Here is a 10,431-nt window from a genome sequence, read left to right as displayed (position 1 = left end):
GGCTTTCCTTTGTATGTGATTTGTTTCTTTTCTCTTACTGCTTGTAGTATTTTGTTCTTCTGTTGGGTTTCTGGGATCTTGATTATTATATGTCTAGGTGTAGATTTTTTTTTATTGTAGCTAGTTGGGGTCCTATATGCCTCAGTTATCTGAATGTCCAATTCTTCCCCTGTGTTTGGGAAGTTTTCTGTCATTAATTCTGCAAACAGCTTTTTAAAGTCATTTCTATGTTCTCCTGCTACTTCATGGATTCCTATCAGTCTTATGTTATTCTTCTTTGCATCATCTAGGAGTTGGATCGATTTCTCATGATCTCTTCCTGTTTTTAAGAGACCTCTCTTTTCCTGGTCATTGACTGTAATCCTATCTTTTATATCTGAGAGCCTATCTTCGCATTCTTTTATTCTGTTGCGTACACTTTCAATGGAGTGTTTAATCTCCTGGATATCTGTTTGAATCTGTTTTATGGATTCCCTTTCTTTCCTATGTTGGGCGTTTATTTTTTCCATTTCTTTCTTATGCTGGGCCTTCATGGCTTCTATCATGGTCCTGAGCTCATCTATTTTTTTGTCAGTTTCTGCTCTAGAGTCTCGAATCACGACTTCCATTTTGTTCACTATCTCTATAGTTATCTGGGAAATTATTTCTGTTTTGGATTTTTCTAGAGCCTGATTGATCTGTTTTGTTACTTCCTGTGCTTTGAGTTCAGGGTGTCCTGGTGGTTCACTATCGGCCTTTTCATCCTCATTTGCCCTACTGTTTGCCGTTGGTGAACTGGAAGTCTGTCCTTGTGTCTTGCTTAAGTGTTTTCTCATTTTAATTTTTGTTGTCGGACTGTCCTTGTTTTAATCTCTGGATTATCACCCAAATCTTCCTGATATAGTTGCGCCCTAGCTTCTGTGTCTCTAACAACCCACGGACATTCTCATCTTCATAACATCAGAGAAAACAGCTCATCACATCAACGGCAATGCTTTACCCCAACTGATACAATCAGCAACACATTAAGATCAAGCACAACTTGGACACTGACCACCTGTGGTAGTCACTAGTCTATCACTCTTAAATCATTTTTATTAAATTGAAATCAAGAAGCAGTTCAGAACATGTCTGCAGTGAACAAACTTTTCAATATAGTATATTAACCATTTAATGGCTCAGACAGAGCGAGGATGCAAGACCCATGATCTCAGTTAGCTGATTGCTGAACCCCATGACGCTGACTGACCTCGGGCTGCAAGGCCCAGATTGAGTTCCCCATCCTTCTGAATGGTTGAATTCCACAACGTTCTATTACAGGTTTCCTCCGCCCTTTCTTTAAAGATGTTCAAAGGTGGGAACTCAGAAAAATACCCTTGATGACCATCTCTGTCTTTGCAGAGTGGGTCCAAAGACTTGCACAGTCAGGAGGTCTGAGAGTGCGGGAGGTGGGCTTAGGGGGGTTCAGGGGCGCGCACGGCTACCTTCCCAGCGCTTGAGCGATGGCTGCTGGGTCGGGAGCAGGCATGGGCTATATTTGGTTTTCTAGGGGAACATCAGTATGCTCAAGAAGGGATAATGTTATTCTAAATATTTTATGACTTTGCCCTCTTGTTTTTTTTTTTTTTTTTTTTTTTGGTATTGGGGATTGAACTTGGGACCTTGCCCTTGCGAGGCAGGCAGCACATTGCCCTCTTGCTTTTTAATTGAAGGAGTCAGATAATTAGGAACAGATTTTAAATTAGGGCTGCTCTAATAAAATTCAACTGAGCTTTTGTCTAATGGCCAGGTGGTACCTTAGACTTATCTTTTCTGCTCTGAGATATTGATGGTGTAAGAGAGGCCAAGTTGAGGGCAAGGATTTGAATTCATTTCTCAATAGAACTAAGATCTTTGTCAGACTCAGCAAAGGGGAAAAGACATTTTATGATGTGAGACAGTGTTTTATATCTAGAAAGACAGTTACATTTACTTTACATGCATCGGCATCAAGCCTCATCTTTCCTTCTTGTCAGCTTCATCTTCCCTTCCCCATTTTATGCTGTAGAACCCTGAAGAGCTAGAAGCCTGTGTGCTGTATGCCATTTTTCAGCACTGTGCTTTTGATGATGCTTCTGTTGCCCTCAAAGCCTTCTCACCATTCTTAGTTAGATCTGTTCTAGTTCATTCTCATTCATTTTTGCCCCCCGCCCCTGCTGCTGTTTTTCTCTCTAACCCCCCACCCTGCCCCATACTGGGAGTTGAACTCAAGTCCTATACACTGAGGTACATCCCCAGACCTCTGTCCTTTTTCTCTTTTGAAGGGTGGGTGGGTACTGGGAATCGAACTGAGGACCTTGCGCTTGTGAGGCAGGGGCGGCACCACTGAGCTAGATCCTCAGCCCCCTTTTTCTGTTTTTGTGAGACAAGGTCTCACTGCCAAGGCTGGGCTCGAACTTTAGATTCTCCTGCCTCTCCTCCTTTTAAGTTGTGGGTGTTGGATATTGTGTCCCAGTGATGGGAAAGCTGACTAGTAAACTTGCATTACAGTAGCAGCAGTAAATGTTGAGAGAGGGAGAAGAAACATGTTTAGATATATTAGGTACATTTAGGAATAAATATATTGAGATATGTATAGTACTGAACACGTTCACCACAGGGCTATAATTTGTGTGTCTCACTGCTGGGGGGGCTTGGACCACTAGAGTAACACTAATGGCAGAGATCTTTTTAAAGCTAAAGAAAATTACAAAAAACAAAAAAACAAAAAAACCCTGCGCGTAGGGATGCAGGCCTATAATCTCAGCACTTGGGAGGCTGAGGCAGGAGGATCAGGATGATCACTGTGAGTTCAAGGCCAGCCTGAAATACATAGCGAGACCCTGTCTCAAAAAAAAAAAAAAAAAAAAAAAAGATAAAGAAAATTAGTGATTGGGTCTGGGGATGCAGAGTGTGTGCTTATATGCAGGAAGCCCTGAGTTTGTTCTTTAGCACCACAAAAATTAATAATTAACAGACGTTTCAGTCTCAGAAGTACTTTTTAGGACAACTTATTTAGTCCTCTTTCCTTTAGGCTCTCCCTAATTACAAGTACACCTCCCACCCAATAATTGGTTATTTGAGTATCTAACTGCCTAGCATTCTTAATAATAGAGAAGGGCAGGGAATATAGCTCAGTGGTTCTGGCACCTGCTTCATAAGCACAAGGTCCTGAGTTCGATTCCTGGTACTAAAACAGACAAACAAACAAAAACAGAAACAAGGTAATAGAGAAAATCCTTATAATTCAACATAAACATGCATGTGGTTGAACAACATTGTGAGGCAGGGGGCGGGACCAAATGAGTCAAATCCCCGGCCCTGAACAACATTGTGAATATAAAAAGAACCACAGAAGCTGTACACCTAAAATAGTGAATTTTATGTCATATGAATTTTACCGATGTGAATCTCAATCCTAAAAATGAATACCAGTTTGTGACAATATTTCTATATGCCCTGTTCTTCGGGGTACATGGGTGAAATTCAGACATTCAAGAGATTTTTCTTTTTAATGAGTTTATTGGTACAATCTAGGTATACAGTACGGTTACATTCATTACTGGGATCAAGAGATTTTCTTTACCTAATTCAAGTAATTTCACAGCCTGAATTGAGATTGTTAAATATCTACTTATCTTGAGTTCCCAGGAGGTACCAGAACCCTGTTTGCATTTACATTATTTTAAATAAGTGGAAATATATTTTTTACTAAGTTACGATCACTATAAAAGTTTATACAGTACACACTTTTCTTATAATCTTGCCCCTTAAGAATACCTCCAGCAAGGGCCAGGGATTTAGCTCAGTGGTTCGGTGGCCTGCCTTGCAAGCTCAAGGACCCGAGTTTGATCCCCGATACCAAAAAAAAAAAAAAAACCTCCAGTAGTATATTCTTCTAGGATTTTTGCCTATATAAACATTTTAGTAAATATGAATATTTGCAGATAAATGTGTGTGCATATTTTATGTAGTGTCTATTTTTCCACTGTACTGCAGAATCATTTTTGCCATAAATCTTGTGACCATGTGTATATTTCCTGGATATTTGTTTGTTTTGTTTTGGGACAGGGTCTCACTGTGTAGTTCAGACTGGCCTTGAGCTCACTATGTAACTCAGGCTGGCCTCAAATGTGCTCCTTCCTCCTGCCTCAGCCTCCCAAGTCCTGGGATTAGAAATGTGTGCTACCACGCCTGGCTTATTTGCTAGATTTTAATTGGTCTAATTGCCCATCTTTAAGCTCTTACCCTACTGTCTTAATTACTGTACCCTTATATAATGAATCTTGATAACTGATAGCATGAGTTTTATTTTTCAAAGAATGGCTTATGCCTGGCCCTTTTTATTGCTGTGAGAATTTTAGAATCAGGTGTCAGTTTCCATAAGAAACCTGGTGGGGCTTATATTGGAGATTGTGTTGAAGTAAAATGTTAATTTGGGAATCATTGACATCTTTACAACATTCAGCGTTTCAGTCTATGAAGATAATACATATTCCTTAATTTACTTAGAACATACCTGGTTTCTCCCAACACTATATTTTTTTGTGTAGCATTAATGTGCAATATGAGCTTCCTTCAGATTTAAAATCTTCTTTTATAGTAGACATATAGTTTAGATGAACCGTTTATATTTTTCTGAAGATATAAAAGACTACTTCCAAGTCCTTGCATATTAAAAACCATGCTACTGGGGCTGGGGATGTACCTCAGTGGTTCTGCCTCCTGCCTTGCAAGTGTAAGGTCCTGGGTTCAGTCCCTAGTACTACAAAACAAACAAACAAAAAAACCATGCTACTGAAAGTCCTTGCTCAGTGTAAATGGTTGAGACCTGATCACAGCTTCTGTTCAGGGCCTTGATCTTTTCTGTTACTTAGCTGAACTGAATGAGAAACCTCCAAACCTGTGTGTACCTTTTCCTCTTTTCCTGTCTCCCCTCCCTCTGTTCTCTCTCACCTCAAGGCTTCTTTTTCCCGGCCTTTCCAGTAGCCTGCTCTCAGAGACCTCTGCGAGGCTGGGCTGAGCTGTCATCCTCAAGAGCAGGGAGGCCAAGGCTCCCTTTCTCCCTTCAAAGCCCACAGCCCATCCAGTTTTCCTTTAGTCCCCCCTCCTTTTTGAACCAGGGATTGAACTCGGGTCTTTGCGCTTGTGAGGCAGGTGATGGAACCACTGAGCTAAATCCCTGGCCCATACCATCCAGTTTTCATAATTGCATACTATTGTAGTTTCAAGAGAGAGACTTGACTTTTCAGTTTTATAAAATATCTACTTAGAGGAGATGGAAGGGGAGGGAAAAGTTTGAAAATTACTGTTCCCGAGGAGGGTATTGTTTCAATTTATGTTTTTGTTGTTGTTTTTCTGGTATCAGGGATCAAACTCAGGACCTTGTACTTGCGAGGCAGGAGTGGTACCACTGAGCTAAATCTCTGGCACTGTTTGAATTTGTTTTTACCTTTTAAAAAATTCAGTCCATTTAGTATTTATTTATTTATTTATTTATTTATTTATTTATTTATTTATTTATTTATGGTACTGAGGATTAAACTTGGGTCCTTGTGCTTGTGAGGCAGCCCAGTTTTTTAGATTTTTAAAAATTTATTCTATTTCACTTACTTATTTTATATTTTAAGACAGGGTGTTGCTATGTTGCCCAGTCCGTGTGGACCTCTTGGGCTCAAACTGTCCTGTCTCAGCCTCACAGTTACCTAGAGCATTTGCCACAGCTTTTAGAGCAGAGTACAGTGGAGACAGTGAGTACCAACAATAGTTGTTATAACTTGTGTCTAGATATCCTCCCAAAGCCACATGTGGTCATAGGTGAGGGAGGTGGCTGGATCTAGAGTGTGTGATGCTGGAATTGATTAACAGTACAGTGCTGTGCCCAAAGGCACTAGGGTTAAGGGTGTGAGTGCTACCAGCCCTAAGTAGTCTGCATAAGACAAAAGGGACAGAAAGACACTGTTAAATTCTCTTATTGCTTTGCTATTGTGTGTCTGCCATGAACTGTTGTCCTTCTGCCAGCTTTGGAGCCAGCTGATTATGGACTGAAACCTTGACAAGCTGTAAGTTTAACTTTGGGTGTCAGGTAATTTGTCTCAGTAACAAAAGAAAAGTAACAGAAATTTAATACCAGAAAAGTGGGGTCATTGCTGTGACATTACCTGGCCGTGTGGCTCAAGAGCCTTTGGAACCGGCTTGTGGGAAGGGGAAGAGTTAGGAAAGGTTTGGAGATGCTGTCTGGAGAAGTAGAACTGGGACCTGTTAGACTGTACTGTCCAGGAGATTCTGGTCAGAGCTCAGAAGACCAGAAAGCCAGTAAAGATCAGGTTCAAGAGGTTTCTGCTGGGAAGGACTGCAGTGGCCATCAGACTCCAGACAGTGTGTGTTATGGCTTGGCAGAAAGCTTGTCTGCATTTTTCATGTCCAGAGACTTTGCTTGAGAATGAGATTAAGGGGGGTGGCGAACTAATTAATCTCAGAAGAAATTTCAAGGCAGGCTAATGTTGAGGCCACGGCATGGCTACTGTTGGGGGCGTTTAGCCAGGTCTATGTTGAGAATCAAGAGCAAAGAGTCCAGCAGAATGATTTAAAATGTTTTGCATTTGGCATAAAGGAAGATCCAGTAAAGCAGTAAAGCTGTGGACTCCAAAGACAGAGTAGAGGAAATTTTGATTGCTGAGAAGGAACAGGAAAATAGAAAAGATGGCCTGAGGGCATCACTAGAAGCAGCCGGACTCCATCCTGTGTGCCTCAAAGTTGTAAAAGTGGGCCGAGGATTTGGCTCAGTGGGTCTCCCACCTGCCTGGCAAAAAACAAGGGCCCGAGTTCAATCCCCAGTACCAAAAAAAAAAAAAGTAAAAGTGAAATACGTGAAAGAGAGCCCCAGAGCACCATGTTCCAGAATGGCCACAGCCTAGAGTTTGCTCCTCAGAATTGGATTCAGAGTACTCACTGACCCCTACAGCCAGGAGAGGGAAGACTGGCTACTACTGCTCCAGTAGCCGTTGTGGTCATCCACATGACTGGTGTTAGGTGCAGGCAGAATGGAGGAGCTGTGGGGTCAGGAAGGCTTCCACATTTCAGGAGAAGGAATGGGAATCTAGGCAGTGCGCCCCTGAGAGGGCATCTCTGAAGCTGTTAGTGAAGCCAGAGGTGCAGTGGAGACCCCAGAAGTTTGGAAAAGCCAGGAGCATGGGTCACCTAAGGAAAACTGTAAGGAAGGAACAAAGCCAAACCCAGAAAGAAGCCAGAGGAGGAGCTACAACCACCAAAAGTGCCATAGGGGCAAGGCCGCCCAAGCCCTCTGAAGTTCATAATTTGCCACAGATTGCTGGGGATGCTGGAAGTGAAATCGTGGGATTTAATGTTTGCCCTGCTAGATTTTGGACTTGCTTTGGTCTCATTCCTTGGTATCTCCCTGTTTAACTTTTGGAGTGGAAATGTCTATCTTATGCCATTGAATGTTGGAAGCGTTTAATTTTCTTTCATTTGTAGAGGGTGTTGCAGCTAAGAGTTTGCCTTAAATCTCAAAGGAGTCTTTGGAACTGGATTTAACAGCAGTGCTGAAACTGTTAGGACTTTGGTTACTCTTGGAAGTGGACTAAATGCCTTTTGCACAAAGGGATGTACATGAGTGTTTGGGGCCAGGGGTAAAATCTTATAGCTTGTGTCTAGATGTTCCCCCAAAGCCTCATGTGGTCGTAGGTGGGGGAGGTGGCTGGATTGAGAGTGTGTAATGCTGTAATTTATTTATAATGCAATGCTATGCCTGAGGGTGCTAGGATTAAGGGTATGAGTGCTACCTGCCCTTGCCTTTATTTAATTAAATTAATTAATTAATTTATTTATTTTTGTGGGACCCAGGTATCCAACTCAGGACCTTGCTCTTGCCAGGCAGGCTTGGTGCCACTGAGCTAAATCCCTGGCTGTATTTTTTGAGACAGGAGCTCACTGTGTAGTTCAGGTTGGCCTTGAGCTTACTATGTAGCCCAGGATGGCCTCCAACTCCTAGAGATCCTTCTGCCTCAGCCTCCCTCCCAAGTGCTGGGATTACAGGCTTGCACCACCATGCCCAGCTCTTTTAATACACACACACACACACACACACACACACACACACACACACACGACTTTTTTTTTTTGCTTGCCTTTTTTGTGGGTCTGATAGAGGTTCTCTTGAACTACATCAGATCCTTTATATACACAGTTTATCAGTCTTGATCAAACAAGAAAATTATTCTGCAACTTATAAAACTTGGTCTTGATCTCCATAGCATTCTAATCTATTGAATCTCTCTCTCTCTTTTTTTTTTTTTTTTTTTTTTACAGACTGTCACTATGTAGTTGAGATTGACCTGGAACTCACTATGTAGCCCAGGCTGGTCTCGAACTCAGAGAGATCCTCCTGCCTCAGCCTCTCAAGTGCTGGAATTACAGGTGTGCGCCACCACGCCCGGCTCTTCTGCCTTTCTTACCGTGCCTTAACCTCTGGGTTCACATGACTTAGAGCTTACTGTATTATATTGAAATCAGTAATTCACATGTTAGTCTTCTTAGTTGAATAGTAAATTTTGTAAAAACCAAAAATAAGTCTCATTTTTCCTTATAGCCCCAGTGCTATAAGTGTTAAACACAGAAAGGAAGACTACACTACTGGGCTTTATTACTTTTGTTAAGGAAGAAGCAAGATTTCTTGCATTTCTAGTGTATCTCCATTCTGGCAATAATATCAGAGTGATTTTTGTTGTTGTTTTGTTTCATTTTTGTTTTGAGATGTAATATTGCCATATTGCCTAAACTGGCCTCAAATTCTTAGGCTCATTTGGTCCTCCTCCCTCAGTATCCTAAGGAGCTGAGCAACAGATGTGCACCCCTGTGTCTACAGGAGTCTTGGTGTTCACTTGCTTGTTTTCAGTACTGGGGATCCAAGCAAGAGCCTCAGTCATGCTAGACAAGTGCTCTTCCACTGAGCTACATCCCCAGTCCGTTTCTGTTTTCGAAGTGCTGGGGATCCAACCCAGGGCAGCATACAAAAATGATAAGCAGGTGTGGTACCACTGAGCAGAACCTCTGGCCCTCCCAGAATTATTTTTATTATTTATTTATTTTTAAAATAAATTTCATTGTACTTTGTCCCATCACCCCAAGTCCCCTCCCCTCCCTATGTAGAAAAGCTTTGTTTCCATTTTTTCCTTCTATTCTCACTTTTCTTTTTGCATCTTTCCTTCACCCTCCCTCCTTCCTTGTTTCCTTCCCACTTTCACACTTCCTTCCCATTTCCCAACATCCAATATACATCTCAGTCTCAGTCCTTATTTCCACATTCAGTTTCTCACACCAGAGAAACCATGTGGTATTTAAACATGTGTGTCTGATTTATTTCACTTAGGAATGTGGTCTCAAAGTCCATCCATTTAGCTGTAAATGTCTGAAGGTCATCCTTTATGGCACAGTAGTACGCCACTGTATTAAGAAACCATGCCTTCTTTACCCACTCGTGAGTTAATGAGCATTTTCTAAGATTTAGCTATTACAAACTGTACTTCTGTAAACATGGGTGTGCATATATCACTATGGTCTCTTTTTTTTGTTTGTGCTGGGGATTGAACTCAGGACCTTGCGCTTATGAGGTAGGCGGCAACACCACTGAGCTGAATGCCTGGCCCACACTGTGGTATGTTTTTAATTCTTTTGGGAAGATACCAAGAAAAGCTCTGATTATAATTTTGTACTTCAAAGACTTCGGGGAACCATTGCCTACTGTTTCTGAGCTTTGTCATTCACATTCCTCTATAGTTCTTTGTGTTCCTGTAAAGTTTTGGGGGCAGGGATTTAGTTCAGTGGTTCTGCCGCATATGTCACAAGCCCAAGGACCCAAGTTTGATCCCTGGTACAAAAAAAAAACAACAACAACAACAACAACATAAATTGGACTACTTGCTCTTGCCCCTTTTTTATAGCTCCATGCTTCTGTCAGCATTGTGTCTGGACTGTAGCTGTCAGTCTTCAGAAATTCGGTATAATGTTGCTTCAGTGTAATAATGCTTTCTGTTACCCTGCCTTCTCTTCTCATCTTCATCTGCACTCTTACTTAGTACATGTAATGTGGTATGGCGTTATTTTCATGCCCCAGTAAGTGATTAATCCCCTGAGTAAAGGTTGACCTTTGTTTTCTCTGCTGTTTCTAATTTTTGCATTGGATATATATTACATTTACTGGAAATTAACTTTTGGTATTTTAGTTTCAAGGAAACTGGTCAAAACAACTGTCAGAATTCTTCCTCTGCATTGATCTACAGATAAATACATTCAAATAAGAAACTGTAGGCCTAAGCAATGTATTTATTCCTGGAACTTGTGTTTAGGACGATTTTTTTTTTTTACAGGATGACATCTGTTTTCACTTTTTTTTTTTTTTTTTTTTTTTTTTTTTTT

The 10,431-nt window shown here is 41.3% G+C and overlaps 1 protein-coding gene across 8 annotated transcripts in view; it reads left to right on the top strand.

The window, feature by feature from the left end:
- Bcl2l13 (BCL2 like 13) overlaps positions 1–10,431 on the top strand; it is an 82,161-nt gene that overhangs the window by 67,415 nt on the left and 4,315 nt on the right. The window lies entirely within an intron of this gene.

The sequence above is a fragment of the Fukomys damarensis genome, unplaced genomic scaffold (genome assembly GCF_012274545.1).
Source record: "Fukomys damarensis isolate Sample0158 unplaced genomic scaffold, DMR_v1.0_HiC HiC_scaffold_5, whole genome shotgun sequence".
NCBI classification, from domain to species: domain Eukaryota; kingdom Metazoa; phylum Chordata; class Mammalia; order Rodentia; family Bathyergidae; genus Fukomys; species Fukomys damarensis.
Note: the sequence above shows the minus strand (reverse complement) of the source record. Positions and strands in the feature narration are given on the sequence as shown.